The sequence below is a fragment of the Pteropus alecto genome, unplaced genomic scaffold, assembly GCF_000325575.1.
Source record: "Pteropus alecto unplaced genomic scaffold, ASM32557v1 scaffold7, whole genome shotgun sequence".
Lineage (NCBI taxonomy): Eukaryota > Metazoa > Chordata > Mammalia > Chiroptera > Pteropodidae > Pteropus > Pteropus alecto.
Window position 1 is genome coordinate 1,404,795 of NW_006494614.1, and position 24,587 is coordinate 1,429,381.

Sequence of the window (24,587 nt, forward strand, 5' to 3'; positions counted from 1 at the left end):
TGTGTGCGCGTTGTCATTGTTTTTCAGACAATACTGCCAGGAAATATAGTGGATACATATGTGGTTAGGTTTAATCTCTGTAGGAAATTTTTTTTTTTTGCTATAGTAAATATATATAATATATAAATATAATAAGCAAATGAATATAAAGTAATAAATATCCATTACTATGGTAGGTAGAATTCTAAGATGGACCCCAACGTTCCTGGCCCCTGGCACATATGCCCTGTATAATTGAATGTGGGCAGGACGTGTGGATATGATGAGATATCACTCTGGTAATTATGTTATATTTTGGCAAGGGTGAAGGAATTTTGTAGGTATAATTAAGGACCCAAATCAGTTGACTGAGTTAATCCAAAGGGAGATTGTCCTGGGTGATCCCCGTTTATTCAAAAAACATACCGGACCCTTCCTGAAGAGAGAGATTCTCCTGCTGGCCTTGAAGAAATAAGTTACTATATTGTGAGGGAGCCTATGCCAAGGCCAGATGACAAGGAACTGAAATAGTCTCTAGGAGACAAGAGGGGGCCCAAATGATAGCCAGCAAGAAAGCAGGGACCTCAGTCCTGCTTTTTTGAGGAAATGGATGCTGCCAACAGCCATATGAGCTTAGAAGAGGACCCCAAGGTCTAGAAATGAACACAAATACTTAGTGTGTCCTATAAATATTTAATTGATAGATAATTTGGAAAACACATGAGTGACATGAGGGTTAGTTGTTGTCAACATCAAATCTGGTTAGTCAAAAAGACTGCATGAAGGTCATGGGAGTTAAGTTGAACTGTGACAGATGGCCCACCTATGCCTAGATTGCAACTTTGTTAGACTCTGAACTGAGGGTGAGCTAGGTTATACTTAACTCCTGACCCATAGAAACTGTGCTAATAACTGTGTGTTGTTTTAAACTAGTAAATTTGTGATATTTATTATGCAGTAAAAGAAAATTAATATAATTCTCATTAAATCATAAGTGCTAGAAGGGAAAATGAAAGAGAGAGAAAGCTTGTGAGGAATAAACAAGCATGAACATCAGACTTCAGAGAAAGGCCTAGCTTACGTTTCTCCCAGGTGAATGTATACAAACTACCCTAAATACCACTGAGCACATTAATTTGTCCCTTTCCTACTGTATGAGCAGCGTTGGAATCCAGAGTACTTTATGATGTTTTAGGACACACAGAAGGCACTCCTGGGTTATGTAGCATTAACTTGTAACTTGTTCTAAGAACAACATGATAACATTAACAAAAATAAGTAAATAACCTCCCATGATATTACTACCTCTACAAATACAACTATAGTTGGCCCTCTCTGTATCTGCAGGTTCTGCATCCATACTGACATATACTATGTAGTTAGACCTATGATGGTTGTTTCTGTATGAACGTGTACGGACTTTTTTTCTTGTTATTATTCCCTAAAAAATACAGTATGACAACTATTTACATAGTATTTACATTGTATTAGGTATTATAAGCAATCTAGAGATGATTTAAAGTACACGGGAGGTTTTATGCAAATATTATGCCATTTTGTATAAGGGACTTTGGTATAAGCAGCTGTGGACTTTGGTATCCATGGGAGTCATGAAACCAATCCTCCATGGATGCTGAGGGATAACTGTAGTTATTTTTAATCACTGAATAATAACGTACTGAGTTGGTGTATTAAACTTTCTATAATCATTTTTCTATTATTGACATTTAAATAATTTTTTAAAAAATTACTTCTACTGCTGTAAATAACATTTATTTTTACTACCAAAGTTAACATTTTCCTATATATGGATTTTCCAAATGATCACATAATCTTCTTAGCATGTGTTTTCAGAAGTAGGATCATTGTTTTGAAGATATAAACATTTCTTTGGACCTAATTGTTTCCCCCCAGTTTTGTCAGTGAACATCCCCTCTGGCTTTGTGAGTGGTTTGTTTATTCATTTCAGGGCCCTCTTGTCAGCTTTAGAAATTCTCTTTTTAAGTGTTAGCCATTTAATTTTTTAAGAATCAGCTTTATGGAGGTATAATTGCATCTCATAAAATACACCCATGTACAATTCAATAGATCTTAGCAATTGTCTACTTCCATGTAACCACCACGATAATCTATGAAACATTTCCTTTGCCCTTAAGACTTTCTTTTACTCCTTGGCAATCCATCTATCCACCCTCTTGGCCCCATGCAACCACTGACACGCTTTCTATTTCTAAATTACTAGGATTCCAGAAAAATGAACTCATACAGTCATTTTTTGTGTCATCCTTATTTTGTTCAACATATTTTTGAGATTTATCCAGGTGGTTGTGTGTATCAGTAGTTTGGTTCTTTTATTACTAAGTAGGATTCCATTGTATATTAATTGAATTGTCTGTTTTTGAATATGTGGGTTGTCTAGTTTTGTGGTGTTATAATAAAGCCAATCTAAACATTTTAATATAGTCTTTGTGTGGGTATATGCTGTCATTTCTCTTGAGTAATTATCTAGAAGTAGAATTGTTGAATCAAGTAAAAAGCATATATTTAACTTTGTAGAAAACTGCCAAACTACTTTCCAAAGTGGTTTTACCAATTTACATTCTCATTAGCCATGGATGGGAGTTCCAATTACTCTATGTCTTTGCCAGCACTTGGTATGGTCATTCTTTTTAATTTTAACTATTCTAGTGGATATGAACTGGTATCTCATTGTAGTTTTTATACTATCATTACTTAGAGTTTTCAGGTAAAAATTAGGTCATAAAATGTAATTTCTATTATAGCATCAAAAATACGAATAAACAGCATAAATGAATAATAGAAATTTAATTTTTAAAAGTAATAAAAATAAAGAGAAATTAAAGAAGTTGAAAAAAATACATTTTGAAGAGGAAATAAAAAGACATCAAATAGGCTTTATCGCATAAGATGATTTCACAAAGTATGGATATTTTGATTTGTTTGAAATAAACACTTCTTTCACCCCCCACCCCACCGAGACATCGTCAGATGGGGCCACGGAGGCAATGTCAGCATTCTGAGCTGCTGGAGAAAGTCTGAGCCAGACAGAGTACCTGCAGTTAGCCTGTAGTAGCAGGCAAACATTCCTGAGAAAGTGCACCGAGGCTGAATGATTTTCCCATCGTGCTGATAAAAGTTGTGTTAATAAATATAAAATGCCACTTCCCAGGTTGATTCACTGTTTCACCTCTTAAACCCAGGAACAAAGGAGATGGGACTGAATATTTACCATTGTCAGACAATGATCTCCCTTTCAATTTCTGCTCAGGCTTTGGTGTGCTGGGATAACATTTGGATTAGATCTGTGGGAGTAGAAAGGACAATGCCTGTCTATTGGCTAACTTGAGTCAGCATGGAGGAAAAAAAAAAAAAAAAAAAAAGACAATACTCCTGAGTCAGCAATAATTATGCCCAAAGCCTTTAGACTCTATATGCTTCATAGATAGCCAGGGGCTTATCCCCCAGTCAAAAAACCTTTATGAAATGAATCTCCTATACTATGAAATTAAACTTATTGCTTTAGGTGAAACATAGTAAAATGTGTAGAGACATGTGGAGAACATAATTTCAATCAGGTAAGCTTTTAAAGATAAACAAAAGATGATTAGAAAATGACAACGTTCAATTTAGAAATTCTCACAAAACCAGCAGTATTCTCATTCTCTGAAACATCACCAATGCTGATGTGTGTACTGATGTTTTTGTCCTAATGCAATATCAGAAAGTTGACAACCTGAAAGAGATTTTCAAAGAATAATGATTTGAACAATGGGGGACAAAGGTCAACCAGTAACAGCCAGTGTGCATGAAATTGCTGCTCATACTTATTTGGAACCACATTATCATTACTACCTATGAATATATTTTTTCATTGACGTTTGTTTACATCTTTCCTAAAAAGAAATTTGAGGGGACAAATTATGTTTCTTGGTCTATGTGAGGGTTATAATCAAAGCGCACAGATTTAATCCTGATCCAACCTCTGTTCCTATTGAGACCACATGTTAAAAATTCTATCAAATGAATAATGCATTGTACTATTATTCTGTTTTTTGAGATATGCCCTCTTTAAAGTTGTCTAAATAAAGACTTACAGGCCTCTTTGTTTATCTTTTTTGCCCAAAGTATGGTTTTTAAATTTCAATGCTGGGTGGATAATACTATAAACTAATTAATTTTCCTAAAAAATATACAAAGCATGAAATAATTGTGAGGTAACTGTTGCCACCAAATATATAACTTGCAACTCATGCCTCCAAGCAATGAGTACTTCAGAGAAGAATCCAGAGAGAATTAGACCCAGAGTTCTTTTATAGAGCTTTGATACATTTCAAACACTATATATGAAAAGGAATAGCATACAGAAAACGAAGATCATATGTATGGTGTAGCTTTTCTTCAGAAATTCCTTAAAATAGAAAAAAATTGGCAATAAAGTGCTATTCCTTCAAGCTGAGAAATGGCGCCATGATGCATCAAGAGGGACTTGGGTGAAATCCAATATAGTCCATCCTTAATAAAGAATACTATTCAGCTGTTGAAAAGAAAGAGGTAGACTTATACATATTGACTTGGCAAGATCTCTAAGACATATTTTTAAGTGAAAAATGCATGGAACGATAATATCCTATAATCCCATTTGTACAAAAAGACAATAATTGCAATATAAACACACATGTATGTAAACGTACAACATTTATACCAAATTATCGACAGAGGTTACCTCTGGGAGGGGAGTAGGCAAGTATGTATAAGCATATGTATAGGTGTATGAATGTGCATGTGTGTTTTGCAGGTGGCATGACAGGCAGTAAACCAGAAATTAACATGTTTTGTTCTATATGATTCTTTTTGCTTGAACACTTTATGACTATATTTAAGTATACGACAAATACCCCCAAACAAAAACAAAAATGATGTAATCAGATGTATTTTCAGCCAATTCAGGGTTATGATATGATAATGGTATATGCCCAAATCTGTAACATTTCTACAGAGAGTAAAGTTGAAGACTGTGCTGGAATCAGTTCTGTAATGCCAAAACTATTCGTTGCAGAAGGAAATAAATACAGACACACTCCAGTTAAGTGGTAAATTCTGTAGGCTGTCCTGCTCTTTACTCTATCCCTCATGCTCAGCACGGGTCCCAATATAAAGCAGGAGTTCCATAAATATTAATTGAATGAATGTTTTGGGTTTGTTGGAAGCATATGCTTTTTGCGACTTAAAATGGAACAAATGATATTAGAGACACAGTGTGAATTTTACTACCTGGATTAATTCAGTTTCCTCAGCAAAGATAATCACATTAAAAGCACTAGCCACAAGTACTTGGTGAAACAGAGGACTGCAAGAAACCAAAATGGCATCCAGCTCCATGCCAAATGGAAATTCTCTGGCATGACAGTAGTGTCCAACCTTCGCTAGATGCCACATCTGGCTTCTTAAGCCATTCCTTCAGCATCATCCACCAGCCCTACTTAACACGAAACGTGAAGCAGGATCTCCCACAACGTGCCCCTGGATCTCAGCCAGGCTGCCTACCCTGTGGCAAAGCTGTCTGCAACACAAGATCTTTGGGGAGGACGTGTGTGGAGAATGGATAGCAATGCAGGCTGTGCACCAAGCTGAAATGGGATCACCACAAGCAGGGTGGGCAGAAGAAACACTGCGATTTAATATCAAATGATAGGCTGTGGAGGTGGACTTCTGGGAAATCAGATTCAATGGAAAAATTCTTTTCAGGCCAAGTCCTGCTGTGGGGAAGAGGAAGAGAATAATGAATGAAAGATAATTGTTTTTGAAGTTTTAGCTTTGATTGAAGGTATATTAGTCAATGGGTGGAGTATAAAATAGTCTGCCTACCAATGAGTGTCTTCAGTACGGTCATCATAAATAGCGATATTAGTTTTAGGTACAAAGTGATTTTGCACAGTTAATATAGAATATGTCTATTAACGTTACATTCATATGGAATGTTCTCACATAGTCATGGTATTTACCTAGGTTTGAGATTTGTAACCATGTCACATTTTAAAACATTGAAAAATGATTCTACGTTCATAATTTCCAATATAAAATGAAAATACAGACCATCTGGAAATTATCAAAATGCTATGTAAAGGCAATGATGCCATTTACTGTACAGAATCAATTTAGCACACCAATAAAACACACACACACACGCAGGCAATTTTTTTTCATAGAACTTTTCCTTTAAATTCTGTTGTCATTTTGTGCAGTAAATTTTGTTGTCACACAGCTATGGCTAAAGTGCTTTTTATTTGATGTAATCCTACTGCATCATTAAAATATCAGTATTTTTTATGTTTTGCAAATATTTGTGGACACCATTAAGCAACACAAAGCATAGTGCAGTAACAAATGTTCGTTTTATGGCCACTGTCAGACTATATATTATATAATGCCCCAATATTATCAGCAAGCTAGACCTAAATTATCACAATCCTAAGTCCATGAAACACAAGATATATATATATATATATAATCTCCCTTAGTCCATGTATTGAAATGTTGGAATTAAAAGGTTGGGCTATGAATTCGGGCAGAAAATATCGTTTTCCAGAGGAATTTTTCACTCAGAACAAAAAGGAGAAAGGCAAAGGAATGAAGCTAAGGGCATATTTTTCAGAACAACTCTCAACTTGAGAGAAGATTTTTTTATGTCTCAAAGAAGAAACAGAGGTGAGAAGGGAAGTAAATGTGCAAGTGGGAAAAGTTTTTTTTTTTGTCACAGTGCATTATTATTTTAATTAACATGACATTCAGATTATCAGTAAATAATGTTTGTTTATGGTGTTAGAGATTGTCTCTCAATTTACAATTCTACTAGAGAGAAGTCAAGGAGAATGGTGTTTTAAAATATGATGACAAATTACCTGCAGCATATGGTTCCTGGCAAATACTGAGCAAATAGTCTCTAAGTTGCTCAGGAATGTGACCAGCTAAGGTGCAGCAGGGAATCTGTATGAGGTCGGGTCAAAATGGGAAACATTCTGTCATGTAATTAGGCAGAATTACTGTGTGACTCATAAACACCGGAGATGCAATTTGCCCTGTGACAAAGAAGCCCCCTAACTTACTGTTAAATTATTTCCTTTCTTCCACAAAATTTCTTTATCACTTCTGTAAATCATAAAAGACAAATCACCTCCCACTGCTCCTACATCCTTTGGTCTTCTTTTTTTGTAGAGCTTTGAAGGTGGTGAAAGAATCGATTTTATTGACTACAAATGACAATATTAATCATAAGAGGTTGTCAGGACTCATAATGGTTCATGTGTCTAGAGGAGTTGAGTTTGTAGAATAATTGGCCTATTGTAGTTCCCTTCTTTGCTGTGGCCCTCCGTGGCAGCAATTGGAGGGGTGCAAGGAAGCTGCTGGATCTGGCTACCAAAGAGACAAGACTGAGGAAAGAAAAACTTAGCACTTTTTAAAGCGGTATTCTACTTTTAAATACACTGTATTCAAACAGCAAAGGCATTTTGGCAGAAGGCAAGCTGTTACTAACCATGAAAGGGATTTCAAATCTTTTTCTGAACTATGCGGACCAAATGCACATAATCTGCTTCCTAAAAATACTCTGCAATGCAGTGTTTTTATTTTTTGTCTGTTTATTATAAATTTCAGAGGCTCTCTTCCAACTGAAGAGCTGCATCCTCCTCTGTCAGAAGTTGTCTCATTTGTTAGATGAAAAATTTGAATCATAACTTCCTCCCCAAGATTTCTTAATATGAGTGCCAAATGAGAGGTTTGATTTTCTCTCCAATGTGAGTCATGTTACTGTTATTGACAAGATTTGTGACAGACTATGAGGTACCTTGATGAATAATTCTGAATTTTAAAAAAATTACAGATTTACTCGGAGAGTATTTTTTTCTTGTGTTGAAAAATTAAAATGGATATTTTATGATTTATGTCTAATTTAAAAAAATGTTTACTAGATAAAATTCTATTTCAGGTAAGAATATGTTGGAAGGAAGGAATAGTAAACAATTTTGTTTGTTTATTCATGTAAATGAACAGAATTGAGATTTTTAAGAACTTAAAAATAAAAATAACTGAATTATTTAAAGATATTCAAAATACGTGCAGATATAGTAGGCAGATGTTAAAGTTTCAATTTGATGAAATTTCAAAACAAATTATAAAATTGAGACATTTTTCTAATTGTAGTTGCTTTTTAAGAAATCTAAATAAAACTTTTTGGAGAGAGAGTTTTAGTTACTTTTATGGTATTTATGATATAAGATAGATGTAAATGTTAAAATATAAATTTTTAAAATATTTGCATCTCTCATCTAGTTTACATGTCTTTTTATGTTTAATCTAAATACTGGTAGGTTTTTTAGATTGCTTTAAGTAGCGGTTTATAAAAGAAATTTTAAATCTTACAATTAGCTCAGGTTTTTATTTGGACTTGTTTCTCTTTTAAGGTTTTTATTTTAAAAAATATTTTAAGGTTTTTATTCGAAGTTTTTTTTGGTTTTCTTTTCCTTTGGGCCTATGTAGAATTATGTGAATAATTCTTTCTATCACTTTTAGAGAGGATTTGGATGAGTTGCATATTATGAGTCATTAGAATTAATTACAGAGACTCGAGACAACATGAAACAAACCACATACAATTGATAATTTTTTTAAAAAAATCATGCTTCTTACAAAATGTAGTGGGGTAATCATAAAGATAATGTTTATATTTTTCTACACCAGTATTCTAATGACTAGAGTGGAAAAGTTTTAGTATTTGTGTTTTAAAATGGAAGAACATTATAAAAATGTTTGTTCAATGACAGGTTAGTATATGTAAATGTGGATACAAATATGATCATGCATTTGTGGATGGATGTATTAAGAAGTTTTAAACAATTTTAAATAGATACTAGGTAGGTAATGATAAGGGGAGGAGGAAAATTTTTCCTTTTCATTTCATGCCCTTCAAACAGTTGGAATTTCTGTTCTGCTATATTTTAAAGTTAGTGATTAAAATAAATGTTAGAATTATGTGCTATTTCTTTTTTCTTTGTATTTTTCTCTGTTGAAAATATTTTAGCTAAAATTTAAGAAAAAATAAAAGACATAAACATATTTTTAAAAACCTTGAAATTAAGCAGGCTTGTTTCTTGGCTTTTAGGAACAGTTATACACTGTCCAAAATATCTTTTAAATTAATTTTGTTTCTTGTTTTTGTGCTTCTTGTTATAAAATTTTATATTGAATATTTTGATGATCAGAACTTTGCTTCACTTAGAGTTAGTTCTTTTTCTGTTGACTTTCTATAGAGAAAAAATCTATACTGAGTTCTTCCTGAGACATTGCTTAGTTGCCACTCAGGTTTGGGAACTCACTGCCAGGCAGAAGTAGAATGTCGTGTATAAGTCTATATAGGAATTACTTGTATTCAGTGTTCTTTAAAGAGATGAAATTTTCTCTATCAACCTCGTTTCTTTGAGAAGTTTATGTTTGCCTGGCATATCATTCTGGCCTGACTTTGCATGCAATATGATAGATCTGTAGTGGACAATAAATTGTCTTCCAGTGCTAAACATTTGAGTGTAATTAAATAATGGCTACCATTATTTCTTGCCTTCTTCGTTTCATAGTTATACTTCTAGTGTCTGGAAGAAAAATAGATTAATTTTACCATGCACTGAAATAGAATTTTTTTTAATTAAAAAAAGTCAACTTTCGAAGATAATACTATTCAACTTCTATAACTAGAACTATATACATGTGAGGTAATAATTCATTTGCTTCCAAGATATATTCTGCTGCTGGTAAAAGAAGACAGAATTATATAGTCTTACCTTGTGTCTAAAAGATGCCAAAACAATAAGTTTAATAACAAAATCATTTTAAATTACTGTCAGAAAATATTTAGACAAAACAACTGGCCATTATTTCATTTTTTAAGGAGTTGTTTGGTACTGCATTTAAGCAATAGTTAAACAAATAGATAATAAGATGTTCTTATATTAAATCTAATAAATAAAAAATAAAATAAGAAAATTATTATTGTTTGTTTCTGTTTCAATCAAAATGTAGACAATAATTGATGGAAAAATTTCACTTAATATAGATAATGAGGGTGCGATAAAATTGTTATTTAGATTTTAAGGCAGCAGATTTGTTTTTAAATTCATAAATTCATGTGGTCTTCTAAGATTAAATATACATCTTGTATTCAGCTTTTCGTATTGTCATAAAAAGCTCTGTGGGAAATAATAAACAGATCAAATTTAAGTTCAGGTTCATTTTGCTATGCATTTTTGTTGAAAATTATGTGAAGCCTTTCTGCTTCCTTCAGAACCATATGTTACTGTGTTCTTTTTACACTAACAGATAGTCGTATGACAGAAATTCAAAAATCTTATCCCCACAAGTGAATATTGAAAGTCATTTACCATTAAAAAGACACTATATCACCAAGGTTTTGTTTGTTTGTTTGTTTGTTTGTTTTACTATTTTGCATTTTTAATCCTAAATGAAGTCTAGTTCTTCAATTGCTGGAAACGATAATAAGATTATTGGTCTTTAAAAAAATTTATTTGATACAGAGACACAAAGCTTAGTTAAGTGTGGGGGAGGTATTTATGAGCCAGAATTTAGAAGGTTATTTTATTTGCAGATCGTTTTAGTCAAGCACCATGAGAATTAATTTTAAAGTATAATAATGGGAGTTTCTTCCTAAAAAAGAGTCAAACTCTTGAAGCAGTATATTCAGTGTTGCCTTAATTTAAAATCAATAATGGGTTTTATATTTTCTAAGACTTTGAGAAAGTAACTTACTGACTTAAATATTTGAAAACATGAAAGTCAAACCTATGGGGTCAATTTATCTTCATATATTTTTAAAAACATAAGTTAGCATTTTTGAGACATCTGTAGCTTGCTTTGCATAAGTACTATGACAGTGATTCAATACTTTTTACGCACATATTTTCCTAAGTTATGCTTTAAAAGAAAGCATTGACTAGTTAGAGATTTTTCAGAAAGTATTACATCAACATAATGATTTTTTTTTGCCTTATAGCCATAAATTTCTGTCATAAATTTTTTAATAACATTTCCATTTTTTAAACAGACATTTGTCTGAATTACTACTGCTGTGGTTGCTATTATTACTACCAGTAGATTTTTCCAGGTACTATGCTTAATGCAATGTGTGTATCACCCCATTTAATCCTTATAACTGTATGAGACAGAGACACTTATCCCATTTTACAGATGAAGAAACCAAGGCACAGAGAGGTTAAGTAACTTGGCCATTGTTTCACAACTAGCTAAAGATGGTGTCATGATTTAGAACCCAGGCAGTCTGAGGTCAGGGCTCATGCCTTAACTTCCAGAGATATGGGATTCAAATCTATTTAAGGTTTGAATTTTCATTTCATGTTTGGTTTGTATAGTAACACAATTTTATAAGCAAAATAATGTAATGTTCCGAAAAATGATTTTAGTTTAATATTTTTTATGTATAGGTAGGCTTTAAAGTTACAGAAAAAATAAATTGTGCGGCCTCTTTATATTCAAGGAAGAAGCTGCAGTTAACTAAGTGGGGCACAATTGGACAAACGGAAGTGAATCATGTTTTAGTTTATATGCTGCTGGCTTTGTATGATCTGTTGATATCTAGAAGTAAAGAGTGTATCTCCTGCTCTTAATTCCTTTTAGTTTGATTAGGGAATCAGTGGAGTAAATAGATAATTAGATGCAGTGTGAGCAGGACTAGGTCAGAGACAAATCTAAGTTCACAGAAAAGGATCACCTACCTTCCCTAGTTTGAGGGAGAGTGAAAAGTCTTCCTGGAAGAGGTGAACCTTGAGCTGCATACACTTTGAAAGACGTGTAAAAGTTTTCCAGGCAGAGAAGAGGTGGAGCAGAGGGTCTTGTAGGCAGAGGAGCACCACATTCAAACATACAGAAACAAATAGCAGGGTGTGATTTAGAGACTTCATGGCTAGAGCATGGGATAGAGAGCATAGGAAATGAAGCCGGAGAAATAGTCAGAGCCTGAAAACTGCCTTGCATTACTATTCTAAGGACCTAGAATATTTTATCTTGAAGGTCATGGAGAATCATTTGAAGATTTTAAGCAGAGGAGAAAGCATAATTAGATTTGTATTTAGAAAGATTGCTTTAGCCACATAATAAAGGTTTTAATGCAGTAGGGCAAGATTGGAGTTAGAAGATGGTTATACATGATTGTAATAATCCTGGTGAGATATAATTAGAACTTGAATTAAAGCAATGAAAATGGAAACAGAAAAGAGAGGACAGGTTTAAAAGCTACTTAGGAGATGACTAAATGATGGGTTCACTATCTTCCTAAGATAACCACTATTCTGATTTCTGTTACTATAAGTGAGTTTTGGTTGTTTTTGAATTTTATATAAAATCATACAACTTTTTTTTTCAGTCTGGCTTCTTTTACTCAATATTTATGTCATTGCTTGTAGCAGTAAGTTGTTTTTTTATTCATTGCTATAATTGTATTCCCTCGTGTGAATATATCACAATTTATTTAGTCTATTGATTGAAATTTGGGTTGTCTATTTTTGTGTTAATTTAATTAATGGCATGTAAATATACTTGTACGTATTTTTGGTATTTATATGTATATCTTTTAGAAATGCTGGGTCATGGGTTATAAGTATGTTCGGCATTAGTAGACATAGCAAATGGTTTCCAAAGTGGTTGTATCAGTGTACAGTCCTATCAACATCGATCAACGGATCCAGGTGCTCTGTACTCTCAGCAATGCTAGAGTTTTCAGATTCTTTAATTTTAGCCAATCTGATAATACCTCATAGTTTCATTTTGTATAATTACTGATAACTGACAATACTTTCATATGATTGCTGGTCATTTATATATCACCTTTTGTAAAGTATCTGTTCAATCTTTTGCCCATTATTGAAAACGATGATGTTGTCTGGCTTTTGCACATTGATTTCTGGGAATTAATTTTATATTCTAGATACAAGTTCTCTATTGGAAAATACTTTATTAGACCTGTGTTGGGAGTATCTTCTCCTGATCTGTGGCTTGTCTTTTATTCTATTAATGTCTTTTGAATAACAGAAGTTCTAAAATTTAATAAAGTCTACTTTATTAAATTTTTCCTTTGTGGTTAATACTTGCGTTCTGTTTTAAAAATATTTGCTTATCTCAAGTAAGAAGACATTTTTTATCTTTTCTTCTATAAACTTCATCTGTGATAATCTGAAGTTTGTTTCTCTATAATGTAAGATAGGGGGTAGTTTTTTTTTTCTTTTATGTGTATATCTAGTAAATCCAGGAGTATTTATTCAAAATACTCTACTTTTCTCATCACACTGCAGTGTCACCTTTATCATAAATCAAATAAACATATATGTATAGATCTGTTTCTTGAGCATTTTGTTCCACTAGTCTATTTGTAGATCTTTGTTTCAATTATCACATTATTTTATTATTGTAGATTTATGATATCTAGTTGTGTATGTACTACAAAATTTCTTCTTAATCATTATCTCCAAATTTGTATTTCTGCATAAATTTTGTAATCATCTTATAAGTTTCCTCATACCTAATATTACTAATATAGTTTGTTAGCTAGTCATAATGGAAATAAGTGCTCTTTTTCAGTTTGGGATTAGTAGAACTAAAGTTGCACATTTTTCTTTTCAATTTCATCGATCTCCTGAATTCTAGTCCCTGATTAAGAATCCCTGACATAGGCATGACTTTAACTGCTTCCTTCAAGTTTCTTTTAAAATGCTACATTTTCATTGTATACAGGTTAAAGTATTTTCTAATTTCTTTGTATTTTTCCTTTGACTATTGTTATTTAGAAGAATATTGTTTACATTCTAAAGATGTTATTGATTTCTGCCTTAATTATAATATAGTCTGATAGCATACTCTATGTATTTCAATACTTTAAAATTTATTGGACTTGTTTATGACCTAGTATATGGTCTATTCTGGTATATATTTCTTGTGCACTTTACAAATCAATGAGGTGTGTTTGGTTAATTATGTTGTTTAAATCTTCTACAGTTTTAGTGATTTTCTGTTTCTTCTAAAATCACTGAGAAGCATGTATAATATCTTATGATGACATAAGTTTAATTATTTTTCCTTTTAATGTTAGCTTTTGCTTTTACAGTGTTTCGATGACTTGTTGGGCATGTGTATATTTGAATTGTTAAATTGACCCTTTTGCTATTATGAAATATTCTTCTTTATCTCTAATAATACTTGTCTAATATTACTCATTATTATAGCTATAGAAGTTTTATTTTTATTGATACTTGCAAGGTGTATCTTTTTAATCATATACTTTGAAACTTTTTGTGTCATTGTACTTAAAGTATATGGCTCTTGTATGTATAACATTTACATATTATATATATATTTTGTATACATATGTATATATATGCACAATTATTGCCTGTGAATTGGATATTTACCTGATTTGCATTTAATATAATTACTAGCATATTTTGGGTTAAATTTTCCATTTTTATATACATTTTCTCTTTGTTACCTCTCTTCTTTTTTCCTTTTCTCTCTTTTTTGCATTTATTGATATTATTAATAAATTTTATTACCTAATTTTCTCTATTTTAGTTCATTAGTAATATGTTGCTTAAGGGTTGCTCTGGCCTACAACATGCATTTCTATCCCCTTAGAGCAGACCTTAAATTAAGTACTATTTAAGCTCTAATTTTCTATGCAATTCAAGGACCTTAAATACTTTAATTTCATTTACCACATCCCATGGTGATGTTGTCATATATTTTACCTCTACTGTTGTTAAAAACCTCACAATACATTAGTACTACTGCTTTAAACAATCAAAATTTATTTAGAATTAGCCACATATTTACCCTTTTCCAATGCTTCTCATTTCTTCTTTTATTACCATGCCTCCATCACACATTTTTATTCTTTATGAGGAACTTACTTTGGTACTTCTTTTAATTCAGACTTGCCGACTATGACTTATCTTGTGTTTTGTTTGTCTGAAAACCTTTTCCTTTTTTCTTCTTTTTTTTTATTGGAATAACATTGGTTAATACAATTATATAATTTTCAGGTGTACATTATCATTTCACATCTGTATATTTTACTGTGTGTTTACCACCCACAGTCCAGTTTCCTTCAGCTACCATATATTTGATCCCCTTTACCCACTTCACTCATCTCCTATCCCCCTATATTTGATACCCTTTACCCCAACTACCTCCCCCTTCCTCCCCCACGCCACTAATAACCACTACTCTGTAGTCCTCTGGTAACCACTAGTCTATAGTCCATGTCCATGAGTCTCTGTTTGTCCTGCTCATTTGTTGCTTTTAGGTTTATATCCCACATATAGGTGATATTATGTGATTTTCAACTTTTTGTCTGGCTTATTTTGCTTAGCATGATTATCTCGAGTTCCATCCATATTGACCTAAATGTCAGTATCTTATCTCTTCTTATGGCTGAGTAATATTACATTGTATATATGTACCACAGTTTCCTTAGCCAATCATCTATTGTAGGACATTTCAGTTGCTTCCATGTCCTGGCCACTGTGAATAATGCTGCTATGAACATCGGTGTTCAAATATCTTTTTGGATATGGGTTTTCAAGTTTTGGGGGTAAATACCCAGTAGAGGGATTGCTGGATCATATGATAGATCAATTCTTAGTTTTTTGAGGAACCTCCATACTGTTTTCCAAAGTGGCTGTACCAATTTGCAGTGCCACCAGCAGTGTATGAGCATTCCTTTTTCTCTGCATCCTCTCCAACATTTGTTATTACCCCTAATAGCTAGCAATGTTGAGCATCTTTTCATATATTTGTTGGCCATTTATGTGTCCTCTAGGGAGGTGTCTGTTCGGGTCCTCTGCCCATTTTTTGATTGGATCGTTTGTTTTTTTGTCGTTATTGAGTCGTATGAGTTCTTTGTATATTTTGGATATTAGACCCTTATCAGAGGTGTCGATTGCAAACATATTTTCCCATTCTAATGGTTCTCTCTTGAAAACCTTTTTCTTTTGTGTTCCTTTTAGAAGATTACTTTCACCGATCATAGAGTTCTAGCTTAGCAGTCATTGTACTTTCAGCATTGGCTTCTACTGATTCTGTTAAAAACTCAGCTTTCAGTCTTATCGGTGGCTGCTCTGAAAATGTGTCTCCTTTCTTTGGCCACTTTTAAGACTTTTCTCTTTGTCTTTGGTTGCTTACATGTGGTTCTATTTGCATCTATCCTACCTGGGTTCATGCAGTTTTTTGAATTTGTGAGTAAATTCTTATTAAATTATTTCTATAAATATTGCTTTTGTCCGTTCTGTTTTTCTTCTTTTGGGACTCCAATTACATATATGTTTTTGATGTCATATATGTCTCTTTTTTTCTGTATTTTTATTCATTTTTCTCTCTGAGTATCAATTTTTTTTTACTGATCAATCTATTATTTTCTCTGTTGCTGTGCTTATCTGTTTATAGAAACCGTCTACTGAATTCATAGGTTTTAAATGGTATTTATCAGCTTTACAAGTTCTATTTGATTATTTTCTTATAGATTCCAGTATTATGATGTAACAGTCCATCTCTTGATATTTTTAAATAAAATGCTAATCATAACTATTTTAATATTTGTTTTATACAACTCCAATTTTGTATTGCTTCTCTATGTATTTTTATTGCTTGCTTTTTTTCTTGGTTTTCAGTCATTGTGTTCTGCTTAATTTCATATTTGGAATGTTGTATTGAATGATGTACATTGTGTATGACAAATTGTAGAGGCTTTGGATGATGTTATCTTCTTTCATGGAAGATTTAGATTTCTTCTGGCAGGATGATACAGCAAGAGAAGACAATTTTAATCTAGTCGAGGCTGAATTATTTCTAGTTTGCCTTAACTTCTGTGATGTAACCCTTTCAGAGATCTCAGAAAAGATTAGAACTCCTCTTCTTTGAGCCCTGAACTCCCATTTTTGTCCTTCTAACACCACAGAGGTCACCAATCTCAGCCTCGCTTTAAAACTTCTTATTAGGTGCTTTGTGCTTGATTTCTCAGAGATTCACCTTGCATGTGCACATTCTACATTTTGTGCAGACTATTGGTAATGCTTCTCTGTAGTTTCCTTCCTCTAGGATTTTGAACCCTCAAGTTCTGGCTGTTTTTGTAGCATTGAATTCTAACTATATACTGCTGTTTCTGTTTGGCCTTTTTATCTTTCTCTGTGATTTGGCAAATGCCCTGAGGAGGAAAGCTGCTGTGAACAAAAGGTTCATTTCAATGTGCTTCCCTTCTCTTAGGATCTTGTCACCTTAAATCTTGGCTGCCTTGGTTGCTCTTAGATATTTTATAGTAACTTTTTTGGGGTAATTTGATAGTTTTTAAAATTATTATTAGTTATTGTACTCTCCTGGATATGTTTGTTTGAGGCACCTGTCCAATTGGAGACGTCCAATAGGCACTGTGAGGTATAAAGAAACTATTCAGGACTGAGATTTATATTGGAGCTGTGGATTGATAGTCAACATGATATAGGGGTCCCTAGAGATTATCAAAGTCAATGAGTTTCCCAAGGAAAATATAGAATGTGCAAAAAAATAAAAATAAAAATAAAAAAAAATAAAAAAACCAAGCCGAAGAGACAATGTTGTCAAATACCACATTTTGGGGGTGAGAAGGGAAAGAAGAGTGGTCATAGATGGAGGAAATGAGGGATATTATAATGTCACTGACAGTAAAGGAGTTTTAAGAAAGTTTGAGGTTTCAGCTATTAAAAAAAATGTCAGAATAAGAAATAAAAATGTCCAATGTATTAAATGAGAAATTCATGCATGATTTTGGCAAGAGAGGGCAGTAGGTTAAAAAGGAGAGCAAGTGAGAACAGTAAATATACACATATTTTCAGAATTTTGGTTATAAAGAGGAGAAAGAGCGAAGGAAATATTTGAGCATTTTTATAGCTGACAGGAAAGGGCCATCAGAGAATAGGAGGTAGTGCCTAAGCTCCAAGGAGACAGGGATCATATCTGTATTGTGCTCAGCTGAGTCTTTGGCACCTAACAAAGGGCTGAGACATGCTAGGAGTTTAGTATTTTTCAGTTAGATGAAGTATCTAATGGAGCTTATGAGGATAAAGTTGAGAGGAAATATCAGTAGAAGGAGATCACCAAAGGGTTTGAGAGGGGAAAAATGTAGAGAACTAAAGGAGAAGACCCTTCTACTGAGGCAGAAAAGATGCAAGTGAGGAGGGGTGACACTGCACATAGTCTGTAGATGTGTGAATAGGGGCAGGAAGTTGAGTAAGTTCTTATTTTAGTTTCTCTGAAGAGAAGTAATAGAGGATATTGGAATCAGAGGGGGCTGACCATAGCCATTGGGACTGCCTGACAGCTTAAGGGATATTTAGAGTTGAGACTATGAATTTATTTAACCTAATTTTTATTTTAATCATAATATGTTGCAAATATATAGAACCTATATAAATTAATATAACACACAGCCTCTAGCAGCTCAAAAATGTACCATCTAGGTATTATTTTTTAACATTTTCTCATATTTGTCTAAGATTGCTCTCTAAGAGATAAAATTCTATTGAAATTCTACTGAAATAAAACCACCTTCTGGTCCCACAATTTTTTTCCTCTCCTTTCTTCTCCATTTTCCTAAATATGGTGTACATCATTGCAATATAAATTTAAAATTTTTATTATAATGTGTCTTCATAAACACTGTATGCTGTTATTATTTGAATTTTTTATAAATGTTATAATCTCTACGTCATTTTACAAGTTTTAAACATGATCTTTTATTTTTTAGATCTATCATATAATGTTGATGCATCTAGACTATTCATTTTAGCTGCTGTGTAGTATTACATTGTTTGAACATACCAGAGAGTATTTATCCATGTGTCTGAATGACAATTAGTTGTATCTTCTTTTCTGCTATTACAAATAGGGCTTTACTGAACTCTCTTGTAAGTATCTTCATTTTTCAAGGGTACTGGAAGAATTTCCAGGCTTTATGGTGTGTGTATGTTTAACATTACTTAATATTGCTAAAGTGCTTGCTAAAAAATTCAAAATTAAAAAAATTATAATGAAACAATACTGTATTTGTGCAAACACATGCATGCCTGTGTGTGTTCATGCACGTGTGTGTGCACGCATGTGTGTGTGTTTCTTACTCATCAGACCCAGAGTTTGGAAAAAAGTAGATGTTTAAGGTGATCCATGATTGGAATTTTATTGGTAATGTAGCAGAAGGACAAAGGTTCAACAGAGTATCAAAGGAAACAACTGGAATAGAAAGGTAGATTGAAAGGAAATAGAGGTTCAAGGAGCTGAGTATTTCAAAGTAGTCAAAAATAAGTATATGAGAGAACAAGGAGTTCTAAGGCCGGGATGTTGTGGTTGATGTTAATTATAAGGTATAAGATAAGTTTGTATAGCAGAAATAAAGTGGAGATGAAGGTGAATAGATCTGAACATTAACAAAACTGGGAAGACTGGGCATTAAACATATATCTAAAATTGCATTAAATTTGTTCAAGATAATAGTGGGCCTTCACCCCAGATGATGTCACACATTTTGAGGGGTCTTTTTCTGCCAGGTAGCAGATGGGATACAGACCCTGAAAGCTCAATACAGCAACTTGTGCTCCTTGCCAAGAGAAGTTGTGAGCAGTCTTTTTTTTTTTTTTGGCAAAGAGAAGGCTTTGGAATAAGGAGTGCCTGGAATTAAGGCAAAGGTGTTAAAGATGCAATGGTTATTGCATATGCTCCGTCTGATAAGTGGTCAGGGCTGAGCTGGAGCAGATGGCAAGGAAGAAGGAACTGCAAATAACAATTCATGTCACATTTTACTCTATAATTTGATGTTTTGGGATCAGTTGGGATCAGTTGCTCAGTTGGAATCTCCATGACACGTTTCTACATGAAATTATCCCATTCAGAAGCTGCTGATGCTACTAGTGGAGAAAGAAGCTTGAGAAGATGAGAAGTGAACAACTTTGTTAAGACAGGACTCCCAAATACGCTTTATTTTCATTTGTTAGTCCACACGTAAAGTTACTTCTCAGCCGGAAGTACTGGTAAAGGCACTATCCCATAAAGTGTCTTGGTACTTGACAATTTAATTTACCAGAGAGTTTGGCAAATTGAACAGCTCAAGTGTGTCATGATTACAAAGCAACACAGGAATGATGGGTCCTGTAATTCTAATAGGGTTGGTTGTTAATTCATGCAGAACCACTGAGTTATAGCTGTGTCACTCTTGCCGATTTCATATTACCCTTGAATCTTTCTTCTCTCAGTTCATGCTAGTTGTGTTACAAGTTGTTTCTCTTATGTCTCCACAATGGCAATTGTCATGATTATAGATTAATCGATCTGTGACTTCTTGTCTGAAAATAAAACAAAATAAAACAATTGTATGCTCCCAGCTGGAGAATCTGGACATGATCTATTCATCCGTTTTCAATGAACAGATCCATTTCTCCTTTGGCTGCTTGGCTAAACAACTCCGTAGTTTGGTGGTAATTTGTTTTGTTGAATTAATCTTTGTCTCTTGGTATCTCTCTTTTCAAGAAGTTTGAAGTTTAGTACTGTAATAGACAAAGGGTTACTGATGTATTCATTCTTGCTGTTTTCCTAGTTTACAGGTGTGATTGTTTTTTTGTGTGTGTGTGCTACCAGCACATCATTTTCACACTTTGGGGGCAGCTGTGCCTTATCCTTCTTTGCACGAAACACCCTTGTAAAATGCATTGGGATGGAATTTCCAAAATCTAGCTTAGAGTTACTAATATCTTTCTTCTTAATACATACTTTTTTCCTAATATAACAAGGACAAAAAGGCAATATCTTCTTTAAAAGATTGTTTATTTCCTCCCCTCATAGCTCTATTAATCCTACTGACTGTGGGGATCCCACCAATTTTCCTCAAATAACCAGTCTTATGTCTTCACAGGTGGTTTTTTAAGCTAATACTATAGTAATTTTCTCTCTGGACATCATTATAATTCTCAAACTGTACTTAACATTTTTAGTTGTCATCCTTCTAGGTAATATTTTGAAGTATAATTATAATATATGTGAATGTATCTATTTTGATAAACAATGTTTTATTTATAAACTTCACTTACAACAATCCATACTCAAAAACACTTCTACAACAAATCTATCAGGGACGTAGTCGTTGTTTAACATGATATGGTTAAAGAAAAAGTATTGGGAAACATCTAGCAAGTTAAAACTTCCTCCCCCATTCTCTACTTAATGTATTTTCCTCTTTTACTTATTTCTTTTTTGGCATGTCTTTAACTGCCTCCTTAAAACTTGAAAATGCTATGAGTGTTGGTACCACATACTAATAACTACTGACTAACTTCTTGTGAATTGTTTAAGTGACTAAGTCAAGTGGCTGCAAACAAGACGTGTTCAGAAAAGGATTGCACTGTGTAATGACAAGGTAAGTTCTAAATTTCCTCACCTATAAAAGGTAGATAAATGGAAGATAAAGTATTCCATGATAAGAAGGCCTTCTCCCAGTCTGATCTCAAGACTGAGACTCATGTGCTACAGAGGAGGGTGGGCTAAGGAGTGAAGGGAGTGACTGGAGAAAACTGAGTTCAAAAGTATCAAGGATACTTCAGTGGTGCTCTTATCTGAAAAGATCCTTTTCTGCAGGGCTCTAGGTTGGTTGTAGAGGTTCCTTGCTGGTTTAAGGCACTTTGTGGCCAAGGCATGCATCATATAATCTCCTTGGGCTCTTCTTATTACTATGACCATCTCACCTGGAGAAGGTGCACTTTGAATTTCAATTTAAAGCAAGGATTATTCATGAATTGGCAGAGCCAGACAAAATTCTGAGACCTAATGGAGATAAGAAAAGATACACTGAATACAGACGTCTTGGAACATGTAACACCAAACTAGGAAGAAAAAAGAGCAGTGGTGGATAAGCCAATGATTCTTTTATAGTTACACGTGGAATCCATTAAAAGAAAAGTAACTGCTTTGTTTGTATAGTTTTCATAAGAATTATTTTGGTTGCAAGTGGTAATTCAAATTGACAAGCAAAAAATAAATGTGGGAGGAAAAGAATTTATTGATTCACAAGACTAAAATTTGGTGTATCTAGATTTAGAAGCTCAGATTACTTGGTCTCTCTCCATCTCTCACTTTGCTTGTCTTTGTACTATTTTTTTTTTAAGGCAGATTCTGTTCAGGACATTAGGTAAGGTGATAAGATGGTTGCCAGAAACTTCGGAATAACTCGATGAGCCTCTCTCAGCAACAATGGCAGAAATTCCTTGTGTGACTAGGATTCACCTGTTTTAGTAACTAGCCTATCTCTGAACACTCTCAGAGGGATGGAACACTCTGATGGGCCAGACTGGGACCCAGGGAAGGAGACCATGGTGCAGTTAGCCCTACCCAAACTACATGGACTGAAGTAGGGGAGTACTTCAAAGAACAAGTAAGTCCTGTTACCAGAAGATGACCCTGAGCAAAACAACAAAATAAAAAATATTCATAGCAATAGTACCTTTTCCTTCTGGGATGTTACCATATAGTATGGTAATATAGCGTGTGTGTGTGTGTGTGTGTGTGTGTGTCTGTGTGTGTGTGTGTGTGTGTCTGTGTGTGTGTGTGTGTGTGTCTGTGTGTGTGTGTGTGTGTGTCTGTGTGTGTGTGTGTGTGTGTCTGTGTGTGTGTGTGTGTGTGTCTGTGTGTGTGTGTGTGTGTGTCTGTGTGTGTGTGTGTGTGTGTCTGTGTGTGTGTGTGTGTGTGTCTGTGTGTGTGTGTGTGTGTGTCTGTGTGTGTGTGTGTGTGTGTCTGTGTGTGTGTGTGTGTGTGTCTGTGTGTGTGTGTGTGTGTGTCTGTGTGTGTGTGTGTGTGTGTCTGTGTGTGTGTGTGTGTGTGTCTGTGTGTCTGTGTGTATCCTTAAAACAGTTTTAAAGATCTCTGAGTCCCCCATATATGCTCTTCCTCCTGCTTGAAATGGTTCTTTTATCCTTACCTCCCTCTATAAACTGGTTGATGTCTACTCATCTTAATGGCTCAAGATGAATGCCATTTTTTTAAGGAAAGCCTTCTTTGACCTAACAAACAGGTTAATGCCTCTTTTAAATGTAGCCTTCAGCACTTTGTTTTTGTGCACTTACTACAAGTTTGTTACTTAGTTTTCCACTAATATTTACTTAGCTTTTTGTCTCCCTGACCATTTACAAGCTCCATGAGGAGAGAGAATGCAATTATGTCATTTACTGTTAATTTACCAGTACCTAGCACAGTGCCTGGCAAAAGTGTGTACAAAAGTATTTGTGGAATGAATACATAACCCAAGTTAAGCCTTAAAAATATGAAGTATTTGTCTAAAATTTAGAATAAAATTTGCTAAACTATTTCTTAAAAAAAGGTTTTTTTTGTTAAAACTCACATATGACGACTGAGTGTACCAAGGTCTTGAAGATCTGTACTTCTATTTAGAGGTACAGTAGTTTGCTTTTACTTAAGGATAGGTATTACACATTTTATAACTAATCATGTTTTTCTTATTTACTGGATTTATAGGAAGGTGAAGAGTCAAATTTGCTGAATTCATTTAATATTTTATCCTGTACTTTTATAAACTTATCTTAGATACCGTTCAGGCCAAAGTGGGGTATAAGTAAATCAGCAATAAGGCATAAAATTAAACTTAAAATTAGGACAGATACTTTATTTACCACAATTATCTTTGTTAAGTGCATGGTAGATACCTGAAAAGAGCTGGAAGTGAAAATCGTTCATAAGATCTCTTCCTACATTGGAGCATATTTCAGCTTGAGTAATTGTAAAACTATATAGTTCGAATTTCAAGGAGCAGAGCTGAGTTCATTTACGGTGTAGTATCCTCTGTAGAGATCACTTACCCTTTGCTTTCAGAACGTTTGCTACTGGGAAATATATCTCACTGAGATTGGCGCACTTCTGCCCCACAGAAACCTAAGAAACCTAAGAAAAAGTTTCTCTAAAAAAGCGTGGCTAACAACAATTGCTGTCTTGCCATCTCCTCTCTTTCTCAGGGTCCATCCTGTTGGCCTTATGTCCAGAGCACTCATTTAAAGTGGAGGCCAAAAAGGAGTGTCTCGTGGACATACAGACCAAAATGTACCCCAAGGCAGGGCGATCAGTCACCAGTGTATTTCCTCAGGAGTTGAGGTCCCAAGCATACATTATCAGAACCAAGCATGAGTCAAGCATGATTCTGATAATCATCAGATTTCTCTCAACCTGCTTCAGAACTTTGAGGCAGAAGAGGAATGAGAGCAGAGAAAGTGTGTTCTTTGGATTCTGGCTAAAAATGAAGCTCTTTCTCAGAAGCACGATGTTGAAACAGTGTGCTTCTCTCTCTGGCTTTATGCAGAAGCCTTACACACAAAAAGTATACCTAATCCTATTTCTGTACTTTAAAAAAATTATAAAAGTAAATTAAATTAATGAGTTTTATTGAAATACTTTTTGCCTTGATGATTATTCTGGCTAGGAAACCAATTTGTTTAGTTTTGTGAAGA